This window comes from Triturus cristatus, chromosome 7, assembly GCF_964204655.1.
Source record: "Triturus cristatus chromosome 7, aTriCri1.1, whole genome shotgun sequence".
In the NCBI taxonomy this organism is placed as follows: domain Eukaryota; kingdom Metazoa; phylum Chordata; class Amphibia; order Caudata; family Salamandridae; genus Triturus; species Triturus cristatus.
The window spans coordinates 149271848-149294758 of NC_140590.1; the positions used below are offsets into that span (position 1 = coordinate 149271848).

Genomic DNA, 22911 nt, shown 5'->3' on the forward strand with positions numbered 1-22911 from the left:
GCCCATTTTTCCATGCATTTGCATTTGAGATCTTGGAGGCTTGTTGTTTCCTAGTACTGTATTTTCTGCTAGCACGTGATATTTTATCTGATGGTTTTTACTGTTCTGTATTTTAGCTTTTTGAGATTGCCTAATACTTTATATTTAATTGTATACACAATAATTACCGTGCGGGAGATTATTTTACTCTATCCTGAATTTGTATTGTATAAAGCGGACTGTCTTTTCTTTTTTGTATTGTTCTTCGTACCCACACAGTCAGCAATAGCTGGTTGTATGGACCTTTGACTCTTAGGACCTGCCCTCATTTTGCTGGGACTGCGAGGACCAGAAGCTGTATTTTTTATTTATAGCTGGTGCCTCTTCCCGCAGAGCTCTCTTCCACCCATCTGCATTTGATTTAATAATTTAACATCATGTCCATAAGGGGCAGTAGAAATAAATTAGCTGGTGGCGGAGTACAGGGGACAGGCCCATTAGATAACTTTATTATAAGGGCAAATGAAGCCATAGATCAAGGCATTAGTCTTCTGGAGCGTAGAGATCTAGCTTTAGCAAAACGATCATCCCTGGGTCCTTTTGCATTAGCCAAAACACTAGTACAGGCTAAAGATATTGGCCCCACAGTAGAAGTGTATAGTATGCCGAACGAGGTTGATTTGTCAGCATCACATCTCTTAACAGACTCACAATCGAGTTTGGCACTAGAAAGGTCTCCGGAATTACTTATCAGCACCACACCAGTTGAGACATGCACAAGGTGCTTAAGGGGAAGGAGAGAGGGTGCCATACGGAAACAAACAAAACAAAAAACTGTGCCAAAGGTTAAAAAGCCTTGTATGTTGAAGAGAAAGCAAGGGAAAGAATTAAATTATCATGGAAATAATGGCAGAGGGAATACACATTTAGATGTGACAAATGTAGTCCCAGATGTTGAAAGTGTAAAGGTCTCGGATACTTTGGGTGGAATATGTGAAAAATTTAATTAATGCAATAATTGTGAAACAAATAATCAATTGTTGGCAAGAATCGGGGACCTTTTTAAAATGTATCTGTCCCCCATAGAGACCAGACTCATACATATAGAAAAACAACTGGCTGAATTGAGTGTTCTTTCTAAAGATTCTCTTAAGCATGGGGCTTTAAAGACCGGGGGAACTAAACCTATCGATTCTAATCCGTCAGTGATAATTCCGAATGTAAAGTCAAACACCATGCAGGCCCCAGATAAGCAAATGGCCGATAAATCGGTTATTTCTACTGTGCCTAACAGACAGGAAAATATTATATCTAAGGCCCCCACCACATTTCCCAAAAGGGACCGGGACATGGGAGTGAAAGAGGGCAGACTTAAATTTAACCTGCCCCCAGAAGCCAGTCCCTATGTGGTGGTCATGACAGGGGTGCCAGAAATGGTGGATCATATAGATGAATCCAGTTGGTCATTAAAGAACAAAGTCCAACATTGGCTTAACACTAATCGTCCGCTACCTCCCCACCGGTCAAGTAGGATTTTAATGGTGCGTAGAGTGCCTTGGGTGGGACAAGAGGAGAAAAAAACCCATGGCGATTGTGTAATAATCAATTTTGAGGACCCAAACACAGTAGATTATATATGCTCATGGAGAAATCAAGGGCGTAACAAACGTATTGAAACAAAAAGACTTGCCTTTTTTTACCCCTCTATGACCTGTTTTGGGTCGGGTCACGACGAAAATTGGAGCAGAATAGGCCATTTGGATTGGAGAGGAGATCGGGGAGAGCGGGGAGTGTGCCACCGCAGTGATAGAGACTCTTTGGGAAATTATAGAGGGATCCCGATTTCTAATAGGTATAGTTGCCTGGAGTCTGTAGATTGACCCATAGCTTTTATTGGTTCCCCAATCAGAGAGTGGGAGGGGCCGAGAATGAACAATGGTAGAGTCAACCAGATGGTTAATAGCCATCCAAAATCAGCTCTGGAGAATAGGGATACAGGTGCAGATGTAGTTGCAGCATTTACTACACAGTGTCCATTAGTAATCGGGACGAATAATGTGGAGACTACTGTAATGGAAATTACTGGGGGCGGTGAAGGGACTGTAAAGCCCAGACATAGGCTCTTAAATAAGAAGATTGAAAATGGGAAAAGCCAAAAACCCTGTTTAAATAAGTCGACTAAAACTGATCTTAGTATCCTTAGCTGGAATGTTGCAGGGCTGGAGTCCAGATTATCGGATCCCGATTGGTTAAGGATACTACTGGATAAAGACATAATAATGTTCCAGGAGACTTGGGCTATTACGGACCTTCAGATAGAGGGCTTCCATTGTAATAGTGTAATTGCAACTAAGCCCGATTTTGGCCGCCCTAAGGGCGGGTTACTGATGAATATTAGGACAACGGCAGGTGGAAGCATAAAGATAATACCAACTAATAACCTCAATATTCAGGTTATTGAATATAAAAGGAAGGCTCCCATTTATGTGATTAATTTTTACAATAATGATTTTTACTCAATTCCAAATAAAAATTTTATAGAACTTTTTAAATTTTTATCTGACATTATTGAACCATCAGATAATAGCAGGGGTAATAGGATCATCCTAGCAGGGGATTTTCATGCAAAGATCCCTAAATCTGAACTAAATGAAGGAAATATGCAAACTGACCGTGTGTTAAAACGTGGCATAGAACTGGATTGCTTTATCCGTGAGCATGTTTTAACTAACGTGATGGATATAAACCATACCTCTACAATTAATAATTTTCCGACATTTAGAGGTAGAGACCACTCTTCAACCATTGATTATATTTTTATGTCACCTGAGTTAATTGATCGCCTTTTAATGACTAGGGTTTTAGAAACCGCTTTTGGGGATCACAATGCACTAGTGGTAAAAATCAAATTGGGTCCCTCTCCAGTATTTGCAAGTTTTTTAGGTGCTAGAGATATTATCCCCGTTACAAACAATCTGAGGTTGAAATGGAGGAGGGTTGATAGTGGAAGGGTAGTTGAGCATGTTATAAATAAGCATCAACATCTGATTGATTCATGCACATTCTCAGATGGGAACAATCAAAGGGTAATTAAAGATTTTACTAGCTTATGTATAGTCATAAAATCACTCCTATCTGTCCCTAACCAAAGGATAGGTAAGGATCCCAGGTGGTTTGACAGAAATTGCTCAGTTGCTAACAGGGCCTTACGTAAGGCACTGAGTGCAAAACCGAGATCCCAATCGGAGGTTAGGGCGGCAAGAAAGAAATATAAATCTACGATAGAGGCACGTAAGGCAGCGATTCTGAAAGAGCATTGGGAGGAGCTATCTGACGCAGCAACAGGAAAGAATGCATCTACTTTCTGGCCTGTAGTGAAAAAGATGCGCAACATGGGAAACCAACTATCTACAATTAGCTGTATTATCCCGAGTGACCGGTGGGAAGATCATTTTTTAAAAGTATATGCCATACCCCCAAATGTTAATGATGAGTACACATCTGGTCAATTATGCTCTATATCATTCATTTCAAACTTTATTTCGGCAGTAAGCCATAAAAGTCAAGCAAATATATATACATGTATACAATTTATAGTTTTTGATATAAAGTTATTACATACAGTTGGCAAGAGATTTATGGATATCACCATGAATAAGCAATACCGCATATAAAACTATAAATAACAATTTAAATTAATTAAAAGCCAGAAGAAAGTTAATACATGGACTGAAGAGAACAATGTGTCATATACCTAAGCAAGAAGGGGAAAGCAAGGTATACAACAAAAATTGTTTACAATTTATAACCAAGACGTTTCCTGATAAAGTGCACACTATATAGAAATCTACTCATGCCAAACACCACTAGTTGTGAGGTGTTTGACTTCAATATACGCTCTGCTTCTTTATATGATCTTACCCCCACATAATTGCAGACGGGTTTGATCCAACAAGCCCTTGGTTTCTTATATGTCGGGCAAAAGAAGAGTAAATGAGCCACTTCTTCTTTAGCCCCTAAAGAGCAGAGGGTGCACAGATCAGGACCTTTTGCCCCTCCCCAGCTGCATGTATATGCATTAATCTGTAGAACCCCATACCTGAATTGCAAATATAATGTTTTTGCTAAGGGGGGGCAGATCTCATCCATAAATTGCTCTAGACTAGGTGTGTCTTTAAGATTCAAAAATTCCAAAGTCAGTTTGCCAGTCGTTGAACTATACAGTAGCTCTCTGTTAACATGCAACCAAAATGTGTCCTTTACAGTTTTCCTGGAAGATAAGGTCATATTATGGGGAGCTTCCCAAAAATGTATTAGCCCTAATCTCTTATACCACTTTGAGACATACTTTAGCCATGGAGTATTCAAATGGCCCTCAATCTGGGATAATTCAACCAATCCACTTTTGTAAGCACTCAATTCTGGGGTTACCCATAACCTGACCCAATACAGCAATGGTCTTAATATTGCTTGATAATCAGTTTTTTTGAGATTGATGTCAAGGAATACGGGAACCAAAGGAGTTCTAATTGGTATTTTGAGTAGTCTACGCACAAAGTGGTTTTCGGCTTTTCCAAAGATATTGTTACAATAGTAACCCCAAACCTCAGCACCATAAAGGGCAGCCGATTGTGCCTTTGCTTTGTATACTTCAAGTGCCGGTGAGATAGCTTTAGAATAGCTCGCTCCGTGCAATTTTAAAATGGGCATTGAATTTTGCTTAAGGGCTAAGGAGCTTTTGTCCATCTGCCCTTTCCAGGACAAATTACTGTCCAACATTATTCCCAGATAGTTAAAGCTCCCTACCTGTTCCAATTTTTTATTCTCTAAGAACAGGGTGCTCCTAGTGGATTTCTTAGGGTTTATGGACATGTACTTAGTTTTACTAGGATTTATCTCTAGCCCCATCCCCACACAGTATTTCTGAAAGGTGTCAACCAAATTTTGTAAGCCTCTCGGAGCCTGAGAGATAAGGATGGTATCATCGGCAAATAATAATGCCGTGACCGCTTCACCACCTAACTTCGGAGTGTCATGCACACAATTCCTTAAATAACTTGGGATATCGTTAACGTATAAGGAAAAAAGTGTTGGGGCTAGTACGCAACCTTGGCGCACACCACGATCTACGGGTATGGCCCTTATGATTTCACCATCCTTTCCCCATCTGATTTTGGCATAATTCCCCGTGTGGAGTCTGATAAGTTCTTTAAGTAATTCCCCTGGGACCGCCATGTTCTTTAATGTTGTCCATAGCAGTTTGCGCGGAACAAGATCAAAGGCGGCCCTGAGATCCACAAACGCCACATAGAGACTGCCCTTCCTTAAGTTGATATATTTCCAGCAAATACACATAAACCTGAATACTTGGTCAATGGTACTAATTTTGGATCTGAATCCGGCTTGATATTTAGTTAATATTTTAGTCTCTTCAATCCAATCTAAAAGCCTGTTTAAAATATGTCTGGCAAAGATCTTTTGTAAAATATCTATTAAACTTATTGGGCGGTAATTACTTGGATCATAGTGGTTTCCTTTTTTAAAAATTGTTATAATTTCTGCCCCTTTCCATGAGTCGGGGATTGGTGTACCTGCCACAATTGAGTTGCTTAGGAAATTTATATATGGTCCCCACACTTCCACATCATGTTTTAATAGATCGCCAGGGATTTTATCAGGGCCTGGGGCTTTGCCCATTTTCACAGCTTGCAAAGCCTGAATAGTTTCTTCTAGGCTAAAATGTAAGGGAACAGTACTCATTTCTAAATTTATCTCACAGTCCCCGGACGGCTAGCTCTCTTTTTTATTAGCATAAAGTTTCATGAAATGATCACACCATGTGTTTTCATCTAAAAAAATATCCTTTATTGATCTACCCTTCTTATTTCCCTTGGCGATTAGGTTCCAGAACGTACTTTGGTCGCGTAATTTAGTTGCGTTTAAAAGATCCTCCCATATATTTTCGTCCCATGCTTTTTTTGCTTGGGCCATAGTATTATTGTAGGTTAGTCTTTCATTTTTTATATCTAGATGATTTCCAGATTTTACTGCCTGGATCAACCTTGATTTGGCTGTTCGACAGTCTTTATTGTACCAAGGATTCACTAACTCAAGGTGGTTCCTTTTCCTATTACCGTCTTTTTTATAGATCTTACTCAATAGTGGAGTTGGAGCATCCAACAGCCTATAATGTAATTCAAGAACACCCTGTGAGCCCTCTATAGGTGGCTGGGAAGTTCCCACAGTTTCAATGAATGCATTATAGATGTTTATCAGCATTTTTTCTGTTCCCAAGATATATGGCCATCTTATAGCACGCCTATTATTAGATATCTCTAACTCCCCAGACGGTGTGTTTAATAAAACCTCTCCGTCTGGTTTAGTAATGAATGGTTGAGGATCTAACCATAGAGGTAGAGGGAAATGATCACTTTCTGTCCGATGGTCAACCTTAAAATCTAATATCAAATTCCATACGTTCCGGGTTACCATTACAAAGTCTATGTGGGATCTACAAATTCCCTTAAAATAAGTTGGAGCTGCTGGTCTGTCTGAACAGAAGCGGCCATTACATGCCCTTAGGTCATGCGCCACAGTCAGCTGTAGAATCTGTAAGGCAGCTACGGTGTTATTAACTGAACCTACAGAATCTAAGGGTAGGATATCATTAGCAGCGTCTTGTTCATCAAATATTTTTTCCAATCCAAGGACAGGTTCATATTTACAATTAAAATCTCCGCCAACTAATGCCTTTACATTTTCTCCCAGTGTGTCTAAAAAGGAATCCAAAGATTCTATCACTTTTGATTCCTTATAAGATGGGTATGGCCTATTGTATATATTTATTAAGTATATGGTTTCATTCCCTCTAGTAACAATTTTGAGGGCTAGTATATCTGGAGTAGTAGTGGATAGCTGGGAGACATTGATTTCTAGAGACACTTTAACCCAAATAACCAGTCCCCCTGATGCCCTACCTCTGGTTGATGGTATTGCGTTGGAACAATATGTCTTATACCCCAACCTATGGGGAGTTTCCACCATCCATGTTTCCTGTAAGAGTATGATATCGTAGTTCTCAATATAAGAACACCACATCACATCCTTTAGATTCTTGGATAACCCAGCTATATTCCAGAATAATAGTCTAATACTTAGTTCCTCGTTTCCATAAGAGGGAACCAATCCAATCAATGTATTGTCTTCCCTTAAGTCGACCTCAGATGTGGCTAGGGGATTTATCTCTTTTTCATGATTAACATCATTAATATAGTCCTTCCCCTCCGTAATCGTGTTATGGCACTTATCGATAACACCCAAACTGACTTCCTCTCTCATTATTAAGTGAGATGATATGTTACTAGTATCCAACTTATATTCCACAGTATCACTAGAACTCAGTGGTACTATGGGTTTAGAACCTAGATCTTCTATGTTCTCATTTGGTTCCCATTGCTGGTTACCTACTTGTATTTCTATATTAGGTTCACTTGTCCGTGAAAGTCAGTCATTTTGGTCTAATGAGCTCAATGCCGAGAATCTATTTTCGGTTGGGATGTTAAAGTTTATACCTTTACTATTGCTGTGTTTATTGGGCACTTGTGGTGCCCTAGCTAAATGCCTATAAAAGTAACCCAAGGGGTGGACACCCATATCAGACTCCCCTACATCTAGAGAAGCTGCTTTTAAAAGAACGGTCGCAACATGATGGGGGTATCTAAAATTAATAATTACACAATCCCCCTTGCATTTTTTCCTTGCGTTACCGATCCAGGGAACCCGTCTAGTAGACAGTATATGGTCGGAAAGAAATAGGGGGAAACCACAGTTTTTATTTAACCAAGCAATTGATTTCCGTTTGAGAGAATCATGGGATTCGTCTCGGGAATTTGATGCTGTCGGGTCTAAGGGTGGAACATTTGAAAGAACTATGACACAGGGTTCACATTCGGGCGGAAGATTAATACGATTTGGTCTATTCACAGGAGTGAAATACCTCTCGCTATTAGATGGAGCTACTTTTGGCTGTGTGGTGCTACTTACTAGTTGTTGAGGTTCCTTAGATTTAGGTTTGGGTGGGCTTATCCTTTCTGTTACGGCCGACTGTGCAGAATAATTAGAGTATATTACTGACTCAGAAGGTGTCGTAGTCAGATCCTTCTGCAACTTCTCTACAAGACCACCCAACCTAACTACTTCCGTAGATAGCAAATCAATTTTTTCCATAAGAGGTTTGATCACAAGATCTAATTTTGCCTCAAAAAGCTTAGCAATGTGGCCCAAGAGGTCAAAGTTCACATCACCCTTATTAGCTATGGTCTCACTAGTGGCCACCTTGGTTCTGTGACCTTGGTCCGACATTGGTTTAGAGTGAACATTCCCCCGTTTAATTTGGGTTTTCCTGCATTTTCGGACAGCTCTCTTAGGAGGAGAATGAGATAATGCTGAATCACTGAGCAGCTCCTGTGATGTTAAAATTGGATCTTCAGAATCTAAAGGTGTGATAACTATACTTTCCAAAGGAGGGGCTGCAACATTGGGTGAGTCCAACACAGTAAGACTACTACCAGCATCTGTATGAACAGAGATATCAGGATTAGACTCCTTCCCTAAGGATTTTCTTCGGTCATTATTTATCTTACTCACCATTTTGACCAAATAATTATCCATGGTGGTAATATTTTTGGCCATTCTGACACGCAATACGTATTATCAACCTCTAATAAAAATAATTGGGGAAGCAATAACTATCTATAAAATGGCCCTAAATACAGATACTAGAGGACATAATAAAGTTGAAAATATACCGAAATCACTTGGATTCCCAAATGTAACAGCAGTATCAAGAGTATACAACCCAGGTGAAACGATGATCGACCGGAAAGAACCCTTGATACGACTCACAACACAATCATCAACCTAATAACAATCAAAATTAAAACCTCACATTTTAGGGGGGTAGACCGACCCGACCTCTTACGGCCTCCTAACGGCCCGCCCTTTGCCCGGCTCCGCCCGCGCGCGTCCCGCGACGCGGAGGGAGCCTCTCGATTTTAAGCGCCTCCGGGCGCGCAGGAAGGCGGAAGCAGGAAGTGCCGCTAGGGACTCTGGGGGCTGTAGTCCCCCCCACAGCGGCCAGCAAGGAGATGGCGGCGAGGGAGAGCACAGCGTCACTGACCCAGAAGGAATGCCAGAATGAACTGCAGAGCGTCTGGGCGTCAGGTAAGTGGCACAAGTTCCGTTAAATGCCCCCGCTCCACCAGGGAGCCTCTCGATTTTAAGCGCCTCCGGGCGCGCAGGAAGGCGGAAGCAGGAAGTGCTGCTAGGGACTCTGGGGGCTGTAGTCCCCCCCCCCACAGCGGCCAGCAAGGAGATGGCGGCGAGGGAGACCACAGCATCACTGACCCAGAAGGAATGCCAGAATGAACTGCAGAGCGTCCGGGCGTCAGGTAAGTGGCACAAGTTCCGTTAAATGCCCCCGCTCCACCGAGGGAGCCTCTCGATTTTAAGCGCCTCCGGGCGCGCAGGAAGGCGGAAGCAGGAAGTGCCGCTAGGGACTCTGGGGGCTGTAGTCCCCCCCCCACAGCGGCCAGCAAGGAGATGGCGGCGAGGGAGACCACAGCGTCACTGACCCAGAAGGAATGCCAGAATGAACTGCAGAGCGTCCGGGCGTCAGGTAAGTGGCACAAGTTCCGTTAAATGCCCTATACAGATTAGTCTAGGTGAGGTGACTGTGGCTATTAAACAAAGTCTTGGCAATAAGGCCCCTGGGCCAGATGGTTTCCCAATAGACATAATTAAATGGAAACCGGAATTTTGGGCACCCATTTTAATGAATGTTTTAAATAGCCTACCTCTAGTACCTATGCCTGACACATGGTCCACAAGTATAATAGTGCCAATATATAAGAAAGGGGAGAGAACAGATCCAGTAAATTATAGACCTATTTCACTTTTAGATAATACTCTGAAAATTCTGGGACAAGTCTTATACAATAGAGTAAATACATGGGCAGAGGAATCAGGTATTTTGGACCCGTGCCAAATGGGTTTTCGAAGTAGGGTTGGGACGACAGAGCAGTGCCTAAATTTAAATTTAGTAATTGGCAAATATAACATCGCCAGGTCGTCACCAATTTATCTAGCTTTTATGGACCTATCGTCCGCATTTGATTTTGTAAATAGGTCTAAACTGTGGTCTATTCTTTTAAATTACGGTCTAGATGCGCGTCTTGTACATTTTTTGGCCTATTTGCATACTGATACAAAAGCCCAAGTAAGAATTGGGATGGCGGGGGAAACCTCTGGGGCCATAAGAGTGGAAAGAGGAGTTAGGCAGGGGTGCGTTTTAGCACCCCTGTTGTTTATTATTTACATTAATGGGTTAAGTAACTCCCTAAAATCGGCAACTACGGATGTTCCAAAAATAAGGGGGGGCCATTACCAACATTGCTTTATGCAGATGATGCGGTCCTTATGGGTCTTACCCCGAATGCCCTGCATTTTCTGGTTAAAAGTTTTGTACAGTATATGGATAACTTAGATCTTAAAGTAAATTTTAAAAAATCTTTTATTATGTCCTGTGGGCAAGGGAAAAGACAGCTTAGTGCTATTTCGGTGGGAACTGACAAGTTATATTCTACAAATACTTTTCCCTATTTAGGAATGGTTTTTGCTGCGAACGGCTCGTGGAGTGGACATCTGGCCCACGCCACGAGCAAGTTCTCAAAAGCCAATAATTCTATTCTCAGTCTCCCACGGCCTAAGAAAATAGGAGCTACTAAAGCTATTTTAAAATTGTTTAAATTGCAGTGTGTACCGGTAGCAACATATGGGGCTGAGATATGGGGTTTGGTTAAGACACCTAGTATCCAAACCGAGGAAAATCGTTTTTGCAGGAAACTCCTTGGAGCCCCTATTGCTACATCTGAGTATATCTGTCATTGCGAATTAAATTTGCATTACATAACAGATTTTATAGCAACAAGACCGGCCCTGTTCTGGCTGGCAATTTGGAGGAATACAGCAGTCTCTTTAACCCATGAAATTATAAGAGACTGTCTAAACTGCGAGAAAGGGATGAGAATCCCGTGGCTTGCTGGTGTTTTTAAGAAATTATGCAGTGTGGGTAAAGGCCACTTATTTATGGATCCTACTAAGATTGAGCCCACAGATAAAAATGAAACTAAGTTTGCACTGTATGCACTTTATAGTAATATGAGACTGGAAGCGGAATTAACTAAATCATCTGTCCAGGCTTATGTGAACAAAGACCTGTATAGACAACCAATTCCTTTGTATCTCACGCTACAAATGATAAATTGGGAAAGATCATTACTGCTCCATCTAAGGGCAGGTACTGTTAGATTTTTATTATGTTTTCCATTAGGTTATTTTTCATCAAAATCTAAAAGTATGTTATGCCCATGTGATGGAGTGAGTTTACAAAATGATTTACATTTTTTTCCTTTTTTTGTAAATTTTATCTAAAATATATTAAATGGTTTTTACTCCCATATTTTAAGAGACAAAGACCACTTTCCCTGGAGCAGTCTTATGCGATGTTGCTCACCCTGCATACTGATGAATTGATTTTTCGTGTTATCACTATCTTGAGAGTTGTAACCCATGTACGTAAAACAATGGAAAACCCTTGAAATAATTTTGTTGCCAAATAATATGTAACCCTGCAATGTGTGTTGTTTAAATACATATTTAGAATTATAATTACTTTTTGGGCTTGTATATATGGGATTGCTTTTATGAATTTGAAAAATTCGAATAAAGATGAAATTGATTGAACACCCAAGGCCCGATCTCCTGCCGACACTGCCGCCGCACCTTCACCCACCTCCAGACCCCAGCAGTAGCCTCCAGCCCACCGGACGCCAGCACACAGAAACCACTGGACTGCATCCTCCTCAATATACACTCCCTGCAGAGACACACCGTAGAAATATGGGACCTCCTCAACACCACACACCCTAAGTTGCCTTTACAGAGACCTGGACCAATGCCAGCTCTGCATCTGACATCGCAGCCGCCATCCCCGACGGATGCAAGATCCTGGGAAAAGACTGTCCCAACTGCCCAGGATGAGACCTCGTCATCCTCCACAAAAGCTCCTCCGACTGACGACCACCAACCCGGACAACGTCTTTCCCCCTGTGGAACATATTCACTTCCAGATCCAGCCCAACCCCAGAATGACGCTAGGCAAAACACTCGCCTACAGACTGCCTGGACTCCGCACGCCCTTCACCAATGTAATTGACAACCACATCAGACCCCACTCCCCCGCCTATACGGAATAAATACTACTCAGCGACCTGCACTTCCACCTGGACAACCACAATGATCCCAACACCACCGCCCTCCTGGAGATCCTCACCAACATAGGACTGAAGCAACTTGTGTCCACCCCCACTCACACAGCAGGACACACACTCGACTCCATCTTCGCCAGAGGATACAACATTTGCTTCAGCCACACCAAGGAATGCAAGGTGGAACAACCACCATTGCTTTAATTTCTCCTTTACTAAACTCACCTCATGCAAGCACATGCAACACCTCCCAAGCAGAAGCTGGAACAAAGGCTCAGAAGAAATCCTCACCACTGCCCTCACCTGCACTCCACCACCTACTACAATAGACAGAAACACAGCAGTAAGCAACCTCCACCACCGGATTGCCAACTGCGCCAACACTCTCGCCCCCCTTCAGAATAACACCAGACGACACAACAAGACAGCCAACTGGTTCACCAAGGAACTCTGCGAATCCAAGCTCTCCAGTCGACGACTAGAAAAGACGTGGAGAAACAGCAGAACCCCAAAAGCATGCGCCACCTTCAAAGTACACCACCAACTCATCAAATAAATAGAGAAACATTTCAACCAAGACAACGTCCACAACTCCAATGGACTCTTCGGCATCATACAGAAATTCGCCAAACCCAACAGCGAAACATCTGATGTCCATCCCTCCCAAGACCTCTGCAACAAAATCAGCACCTTCTTTCACCTAAAGATCAAGACGCTCTACGACAACTTCGACAATCAAGACCACGGCACCGCCTTAACTCCCACCCCCAACGACACCACCCGACAGACTCTTCGTACCTGGACCTCTCTCACCACAGAGGACACCTTAAAGACAATGAAGAGCATCAACTCCGGAGCACCTTCTGACCCCTGCCTGCCACACATCTTCCACAGGGCTGCCACTGCCATCACACCCGAGCTACGTTGAACTATCAACTGCTCCCTCGACACAGCCACATTTCCAGACAAATTGAAGCGTGCCAAAGTCAACCCCCACCTAAAGAAGCCCTCCGCAGACCCGAAGGACCACAAGAATTTCAGGCCCATCTTACTGCTTCCTTTTGCCATCAAAAAGGCCATCAACACCCAGCTAGCACACTTCATAGAAACCAGCAGCATCCTAGACACCTCTCACTCTGGATTTCAAAGCACCTACAGCACCGAGACCACCCTCCTCGCGTCCACCAACAATATCTACACCATCCTCGACCACGGCCACATGGCAACCATAATCCTCCTGGCCCTATCAGCAGCCTTCAACACTGTCTCCCACTGCACACTATCCACCAGATTCTACGATGCCGGCATCCAAGGAAAGGCCTTTGACTGGATACGTTCTTTCCTATCAGGCAAAACACAGAGAATAAGACTCCTGCCTTTCCTCTCAGAACCAACAGAGATCAGATGGAAAGTACTAGGGGTGGGTGGAATTAGCGTAGTTGCGCTACGCAAAGCTCCGCGAAATGGTAAAAAAATCTCTGCGAACACGCAGAAATTTCATGAACACGTGGAATTGCTTGTTTGCGATGCTTTTTTCCTGTTTGCGATCACTGTTTGCGTGCTTGGGGGAAATATCTCGCGAACACGCATTTTTAGAACGTGAACAAGCAAAAGATTCCGCGAAACTACAGAACGCAGAGTTTTGGGCAATTCTGCGTTCTCCGTGGAACGCAAATTTACCCAAATTCGGCAAGTTCCGCGAGCGGAATGGAATTTACCATCCAGGCCTAGAGAGTACCCCAAGGATCCTCCCTCTCCCCACACTCTTCAACGTCTAGATGGCCCCCCCTCCCAACCATCATCAGAAACCATGGTCTCAATATTGTCACATATGCCTGTTACACTCAGCTCATCCTCTCCCCCACCAAGGAACCCGACATCACCAAGCACAACTTCCAAGAAGGGATGAAGGCCTTTGTGACCTGGATGAGCAACAGCTGCCTGAAGCTCAACTCTGAGAAAACAGAAGTCCTCATCCTCGGCTCCACTGCCGCCACATGGGATAACACTTGGTAGCCCACCACCCTCGGAAACCCACCCACCCCAACAGAGAATGCACGCAACCTCAGCATCATACTCGGCTCTTCACTCACCATGAACAGCCAGATCAACTCCACTGTCTCACCTTTGAAAAAAGAACTACCTTCAAGCTGCTCACACACACCTACAAAGCCCTCCACAACACCGGAACCCAATATCTCAATGACTGAATTTCCTTCCATGCCCCCAAGAGAAACCTTCACTCAGCTGACCTCGCCCTAGCCACCGTCCCTTGATTCTACCGGACCAGAGCTGGTGAAGATCTTTCTCCTGTCTCGCAGCCAAGACCTGGAACAAACTCCCACTTCACCTCCAATGGAGCCCAACACTGCAGCAATTCAAAATGGACCTCAAGACCTAGCTCTTCGAATGACTCGAACGTAGCTGCTCCCCCCCCCCCCACCACCCCAGCACCTTGACACCCTCGCAGGTTAGTAGTGCATTCTACAATACCCTGATTGATTGATTGATTGGTTGATTGATTGAATCATAATGGGTGAGGGCTTGTGAAGTGAATTGGATAAAAGAAACTCGGGTTTTCATTGAAGTATTCCAAGCTGAATAAGGAAAACATGTTTTTATTGGTCAATTTTGATCTACCTGGTGATTGTAAGAAACTCAGGTCCCTATTGGTATCTTTTATTTGGATAAAAGAAACTCAGGGTCTCATTGGTGTACTATAAGTCGACTATGAAAATAGTTTTATTTTGGTCAATTATGAGCTAACTGTTGAGCTTAAGGAGCTCATGTCTGTAATGGTGTACTTGTAGTCAAATTAGGAGTCAGAGTTTGCACTTTAGGCCCCTATTGGAGTATTTCTATTCGATTATAAAAGTGTTTGTATTGGCTCATTCTGAACTTGTAAGCAAGTATATAAAGGGTGTGGTGATTGTAAAAATCTCCCTCATGAGTGGTTGGTGGGATCATGTGGTGGAGATTGCGAAGATCAACAGGTGGGAGATTAAGACAGCAAAGATTTTGATACAGTATACCTTAACTGTAGGTAGGTGTTTGTTTTGTATAGGTGAAAAGAAATGTGGCAAAGGATACTTAAAACTTTGATTTATCCTTTATTTTTATATTAATTTGAGTAAAGTCGAATGAGAATCATTAATTTTGTGAATAGATATTTGAACAGTGGAATTGAGATGTATGTAAAAGGGTTTATTTATTAACTAAACGCATTTTAAAAGTTTGGAGTTTTAGAGAGTTTGTAAATAATTTAGATAAATTATCTTCTGGTGGATTATAGAACAAAGGTTATTAAGTTCCGATTGTTCGTTAGATTTTGTATAATGAATTATTGGTTAATGAAAATATGTGCGGCATATAACCTGATATTGAAATTTAGGATCAACAATTGGTAAATTTGGGATTTTAAGGTAATTAGGGGCATATTTACAAGGGCAAAAGCAGAGATAAAACCAGCGCCCTATTTACAAGAGGGTGCTAACATGCATAATCGCATGTTAGCACCCTTTTTCCCAACGCCTCCCTTTGCATCTCCAAGTGGGCGTTACTGGGTGTACCCCAGATGGACTACCTTGCAAATATCACTGATGTTTACATTGCGATATTTACAAGGCAGCCCACATGATTTTAGCACACATTAGATTTTGGTGAAAACTGACGGTTTCGCCAAAATCTAACGTTTGCTAAAATCCTGACTTAGCCATCCCTAACATAGAGGGTGGATTATGCTGATACGACCCTGTGGGTCGTATCAGCAAGGTTATCGCCCTTTTGCAGGGAATATCGCTGGAAAACCAGCGATGTTCCCTGCAAAAGGGAGATAACCTCGCTACCTCTGGAATTTTTATCGCCCTGAGTTACTCGTTGTTAATTACGCGCTACCATGCCGATAAATACCAGAGATGGCCTGCGATAATATAATTATCGCTAAGCACACCCTTGTTGATATGCCCCCAAGTGACCAAACTTTGAAAAAGCAATGGATTCTCCTAAAAGTAAGCGAGTGCTCCCCCCCCCCCCCAATTTCTTTATAAGGAAGACATTTTTAAAGTAATGGAATTTTGGATACATTTAAGTTATGGCTCCTTGTTTCTTCTTTTCTATTTTATTTTGGCAGTGTATAGAGCCATTTTATAATCGGCTCCTTTTGGAAAGATTAATTTGATGTGGATTCTGAAGAGAACTTTAGCTTTTTTGGAAGGATATTTCTAATGTATTAGCTCGTGAGGAGATTTCATTATGGTAAGCTGATACACTGCGATTGGTCAAAAAATATGCTAGAATCTCAAACCCAGAATTTGGTGACACAGTCAAGTCATAGTGTGTTAGCAGAAATGTATCTCAGTAAATAGCAAAATGGTTAAACACAGGAAAGTACTCCAGATTGAATGAATAGGGAGTCTGATTGCCTATCAATTTAAGGGGATGTGAACACGGTAAGCTGATACATTTGGGGGTATATTCTCAAGAATGTGCGATAACTACCGCAAGAGTAGCGTAACGCAACTCTCAACCTCGCAGCCTATTGCTGGGAAATGACGCTGCATCAATCAAGTATTCACAACGCGGCGGTACCATGCGATAGTCACCAGATAACACGTCAAATGGCCGTTCAAAAATCAACGCCATGTCGCAAAAATGCAAAACACGATTGCCAAAAAAAGCTGCAATGAGTCCCATTGCGATACAAAAACCCGCAAAAACCAGCGGCAGGCCAGCAAATCCCACGTGTTTGGTGGGAAAATGCACTATAAAAACAACAAAAACAACATACCAGAAAGAATCAAAAGTGCGTAGCAACATGGATACACCCTGACCCAGCTCAGAGGCCAACGCGAACCCCACAAGCCCCACAGACCACCAGCAAGGAACAACGGGGTCGGGGAAGGCCAAGGAGAAGAGGGAGAGGAAGAGGGGGTGCAGACCGCAGGAAAACAAGACCAGCGTCACGGAGGTGACAGTACACTTCCAGCAACTGACCCACAATCAGACTATCCAGAATGCAGACGGAGTGTCTACGAGGCCAATGGAGGAGGCCGAGAGGCGCTAGCATGACGTGGAAACCTAAACCAGGCACAAAGCCGCTGCCAACAGGAAGGCAGCAACGGCGACAGGAGGTGGGAGTCATGCGCCACAGGAGGAGCTGGAGGAAATGGAGACGTCATCAGTGTGGAGACCGTGCAAGGAGGTGGGAGTCCGGACACAGCTCAATAGGACCTGACACAACAACGGGGTGAGGATCTAAAAGGGACTGGGGAAACAGGGGGGAGATGGGCACAATGCCACACATGCGCAATGTTGTGTAGCACCACAAATACCCAGGGACATGTCCCCCATCCCTGTGGCACACTGCAGCAGACACACATAGCAGTCACAGCATATTCCATGACAATGTGGCACAAATTGCAACTCCGACACTGCAGAATAGGGGACACAACTTGGTCTGCCCAATGCACAGAAACAGGCTAATCACATTGGACAGAGCAGGGAACTGTGAGATGCATATGTATGTGTACAACCTCAGTCATGTAGTCCAAATGTCCACTGTCCCAACTCAAATTGCCTGCACCGCCCAAACAGTCATGATGTACATTGTCACACAGTCTGCATGTCTACAAAAACAATACGCCAACATAAATGTCAACACAATGTCAACATGCATCTCCCCTTCACATTGCAGAGCGACAAACAACACCTTTAGCAGGTCACACCAGACAGCCCATCAGTGATGCCGGAGACGACCACCACACCTTCGACACTGACGCCCTACAACAGCCCATGGACATCCCATGCAACCCACCACCAGGACCAGGGCAGACAAGCTACTTAGAGGAGAACCCAGCCCCTGCAACAGACCACAGCATAAAGGACCCACAAGCACGGCTGGCACACACTTCACCGACCTACACATGGTACACCAATGCCAGGTGTCAGAACACCAAAAGGAGGTGGTCCAACAGGTGCGGGTGTGGTCCGAACCCATGGAAGGCCTACTAAAACACATACGTGGGTGTCCGTTACCCTTCAGGGACCACCTATATCCCACACAAAGGAGACCCAGACTGCCATAGAGACACATGCAGATGCACATTCCCAGTACAGAACCACGCCCAGGGGCACACACATCAGTCACACACCCATGTTGGCTCTGCGTATGGCGGCCCGTCTACTTCCCTTATGAATTGAGTGGGTGACGACAAAGCTACATGTCCAAGCTCTAACCCACTGCCTGCGGTGACATGTCTACGTCCGCTGTGCACAGCACAATGTAATGTCGTAGGGCCCAGGGCCCTCATGCATGCAACAAGACCACAGGGACACACGCAGATGTTATGTCGAACTGGCTATGGGCACGTGCGCCCGGCCCTTTTATTGGCAGGACCACATGTACAGTGACGCCTGTGCTGGATGTGTGTGGGGTGAGTGCAAGCCAGCCCTCAGGGATTTGTTGGTGCTGGCAACAAACACAACAGTGAACACAATGAATACGGAAACCGACAACACCAGCATTACAGGGACAACTGTGGAGCATCATGGAGGTAGCCTGAGCAAGTCCAGAGGGCACACAATGAGCAAACAGAAGTGTCCGTGAGTTGCAGTGAGCTGAGTCTGGGGCACCAGAGCTGAGCGCGCTCCTGTGAAGAGAATGTCTAGGATTCTGTCCCTTCAGGACCCACATGATGCAGCTGCAGTGCGGGGGTGTCTAACCTGCATCATCTGCCTCATCGTCGTCCCAGGCCTCTCAGACTGCCTGAGGTGACTGCTGCGTGAACTCCCCACAATACATAACCAATACAGTAATGGACGATGATTTGTGGTGCACTGAGTCAGTGGTACTTGGAGTGCTGATCAGGGTATCAGGCCAATGATGGCATCCACGACAGGTGTGAGCAACTCTGTAAGTCTGTCAGGACCACCGTTTCGACTTCGGCAGATGGCGGTTGGAGGTGGTCCTTGCAGTGGTGGTATGTGCCTCCTGCGGTGATGCGACGTCTGGACCGGTCTGGACTCAATTCTATGTGTGGGCCCTAGTGGGTCACAGTCGAGGCCGGAGGTTGCGGACAGCGCAGGGCCACAGACACATGGCGCTGATGACCCCAAGACCATCGCTTCAGAGGCCATCCAATATCTCAGAAGAAATGGTCCCAGACCTGACCAGTACAGAGTTAGTGGCCCCAGAAGCACTGCTGCTGGCACAGCCACCCAGCTACGGGAACAGTGACGTGCGGTGCAGTCAGATGGGCCATGCGACCTGAGTGGGTCCCCATCAATGTCCGAGGTGTATGTTGCGGAAGGTTGTGGGGGACAGTGGAAAGTGTCCTCCAGGGCATGATGCAGAGGGTGGAAGCTGTCCGGAAGCAGCAAATGGATGAGTAGAATGCCACGGCATTTTTTTTGCCACAAAGTCAGTATCACCAAGATGATGGTGACGACAACCCCAAGTCCATGGACTCCGTCGCCACCAAAGTCCAACCAGAAAGTGTCCATGGGTCTCGGGGAATAGACACAATGACATCAAGTTAGCCATAAATAAATCAAGGCTGAATTCAAAATTGTGTGTGACCAATTCGACTGCAGTGTAGTCCGGGGGCAGAGGTCAGCAAGGGCCCACAGCCACGTGTCGTTGTCTTGCGATGCACAGAGTTAGTGACACCAGGGCAGTTTTTGGTAGTGTCCAATCACCTCCGTGATGATTATCCTTTTTTCCTCCTTCCTGAACCGCGTCTTCCTCTTACGCCTCTCCTTGTGTGCAATGATTCTTACTCTGCCTTTGAATGATCGATGTTCAGTTCCAAATCTGTGGCCTTCTCGAGCACAGCATAGACCAGGAGCAGTAGTCCACGTTGGCCCACAGCCACGTGTTGTTGGGATGCTATGCACATGGTTGCTGCCACCTGAGCGAATGGAGTACAATGAAGTAGAATCTTCCTTATTGTGCGTACACGGACAATGTATGATCACGGTGTAGGACCGGAGGCGGCAGTAGAGTACGTCAACGAGAAAGGACTAAGGAGGTCCTGTGTCGTGGAGGCCGTGTTGGTCTGAGGACGCTGCCAAGGTCGCAGTCCTCGGGCTTGAAGCTTGCGCCGGCACATGATGGGCCCTCCTTGACACACAATGGTGTCGGCAGGTGATCAGTGTGGCCTGGCTGCGCTGGGACGGGTTCGGGGTCCAGCGGTCCAGGGTACGGCAGGCGCACAGGATCGCAGGCAACTCCGCTCAGGAAGATGGCATCGGGCCTTGTGGCAGAGTGACAGGCGCTGCCCTGGCAGAGATGTTGGGCTTTCCGGAAGAGGGCCACACCCAGGGCTACGTGCTTTTTATTCACACCCCTACGCTGGGCTGGCGTACGCTGGGCCATCCCACTCCGCTCACGCTTACGGGGGGGACGTAACATGCAACAGTTCCACAAACTCCCCCACTGGCTGGGGTGATATGGTTGCGACCACTGTCCACTACACTCCATACACCAGAGGTGTATGTCTTCATGGATATGGCTGTGTTCTGCATACTGCGGTCTGTCCAGCACATCTCCGCCACTCTTGGCATTGTGCACTTTCCCACTCATGGTTCTCCTGCATCATTCATACATGTCTAGTTGCCACCTCCCCACATTTGGCTATTGTGTGGCTGAGGTACCATGCCGTTGATGGCTCATGTTCACGGCTTGCCCAGGTTACCATTGTAAGTTGTTCTGTTTGTCTGGTGGGTGGGCATGTTGTTTTGCATGTTGTTTGTGATGTGTGCATTGCTAGAGTTGCGAGTTGCATGGTTGTGGAGTTGAGGTGATTGGGGTGTTTATTTGGAATTTGCCAAGGGGCTGTGCATTTCCCTTGGTGCCATCCTGGGAACGCTGGTTGATGATGGACTTTCGGAGGATGAAGGACTCGTGCACACTGGCTGGGTATTTGGAGGCGACATTGGTGGAGGTTCCATGGTGTTTGGATGTTGCTTGCACATTGATGTAAGATGTGAGCTTTCTGTTGCTGTGATTGTGTGCTGTGTCACCAGGGGACACAGGTAGGACATGTGTGCTGTGTATTACCCCCAACACGTGTGTGCATCCAGTTATGGCGTATTGTCCTCGCTTGGTCTCCAGCGGATCCTGCGCATTGTTTTGGACATATAGGGACTGGGGTACCAGGGTGCGGGTGATGTCCAGGACAGGTGTGAGGGACTTGGATGTGGCTGGCTGTGAGACTCTTCCGACTCTGGCGGGTGTTGGTTAGGGGGTACCAGGGGCCAACAGGTGAAGCACAGCCAGCAGCTTTGTGTGGGGTGGGATGTTGGTTGTCCGCTGTGTTGGTGCCGTCGGCCTGTTGGGCGATGATGGTCAGGATGTGTAGGATGTCATTGTAGTGGACAATGACATTGTCAGGTGTTGGGTCTGTGAGGCTGGTGCATTTCCTGGGGGTCTGCTGTCTTTGTCTGCGCTGCCTCTGTGGTGGTCTGGGGTGGGGGGGTTCCGGGTGGGGGTTGGGGTCCTGGGGTGGTAGCCGTGGGTGTTGTGGCCCTCTTGGGTGTCCAGGCCGCATGATCAGTCGCTCAATGGCATCTGTTGCCTTTCCGATGTAGCTCTGGGATGGGCTCCCTTTTGTGGTGAAGGCTGACGTCCAGCTTTGCACCAGGTCAGAGCAGGTGTTAGTTTCCTGGTACTAACGTGCCTTCTCTCCTGTTTTGTGTTCTTATCGATGATCTGGCTGGTCGTTGAGAATGTTGAGGTGTGGTGTTGTCACGGCTTTTGGCACGGGAACGCATACTCTGCATTTCATTAGTGATAGTTGCGGGGGTCATCTGTGGCGATGCTTTTTGCGGCTGCATCCACAGGTAAACTGGTGCTGTAGGCTGTTAACACCAGCTTGTAATTGGGGCGATAAATTTGTCGCAACTTTGGCTGCGATAAAGTGCCGCTAACTCAGCGATGGCTCCTTGTGAATATGCCCCTTGGAGTAGTCCGGGAACATGTAATTACTTAAAACCCAAAATTTAGAAATTCTTTAAAAAAAAAATTCTCATGAAATGACGCCTTTGTTGTTCAATCTTCTTTTCTTTTATGATCTTCATTCATTTGAAATATTAAGTAAATAAATATACATGAATTTGAGAACATTGCTTTCTATTTATGAGGTTGTGAACTTTTTTTTATTAATTAATTTGAGCTTTCTAATTCTTTTGCAAATATACATTTTTAAAAGCTGTGAAGAAGAAGCAGTTCACTTTACACAGACAAACATGTGGTGGCTGCACAACATCTAAGACACCAATTATTGTACTTGATATGAATGGAACATGTCTATTGAAATTTGAAACTGTTTGGCTGTGCTACATCATTGAACAAGCAACACTGAATTTTGGAAGCAATGTGTAAAGATCCAAACTTGCAAAATGAAAATGAAAAACATATTAAATGAATATATCATTGATATGTTCCAGAAATAAATGTAATTGTTCTTTAATTCAAAAAGTGTTATTATATTTTTCCTTTTTGGACTCTCCACCAATTTGTAACGTTTATTGCTAAAATGGTTCATGGAAGTTTGGCACTAGGGTTGTTTTTCTAGAGTTTTTTCAACCCAGTGAGTTGAGTCCAGCA

The 22911-nt window shown here is 44.8% G+C and overlaps 1 protein-coding gene across 2 annotated transcripts in view; it reads left to right on the forward strand.

Annotated features, from left to right (window-relative positions):
- Window positions 1–22911, forward strand: part of LOC146809072 (B-cell receptor CD22-like) — a 417204-nt gene that overhangs the window by 45675 nt on the left and 348618 nt on the right. The window lies entirely within an intron of this gene.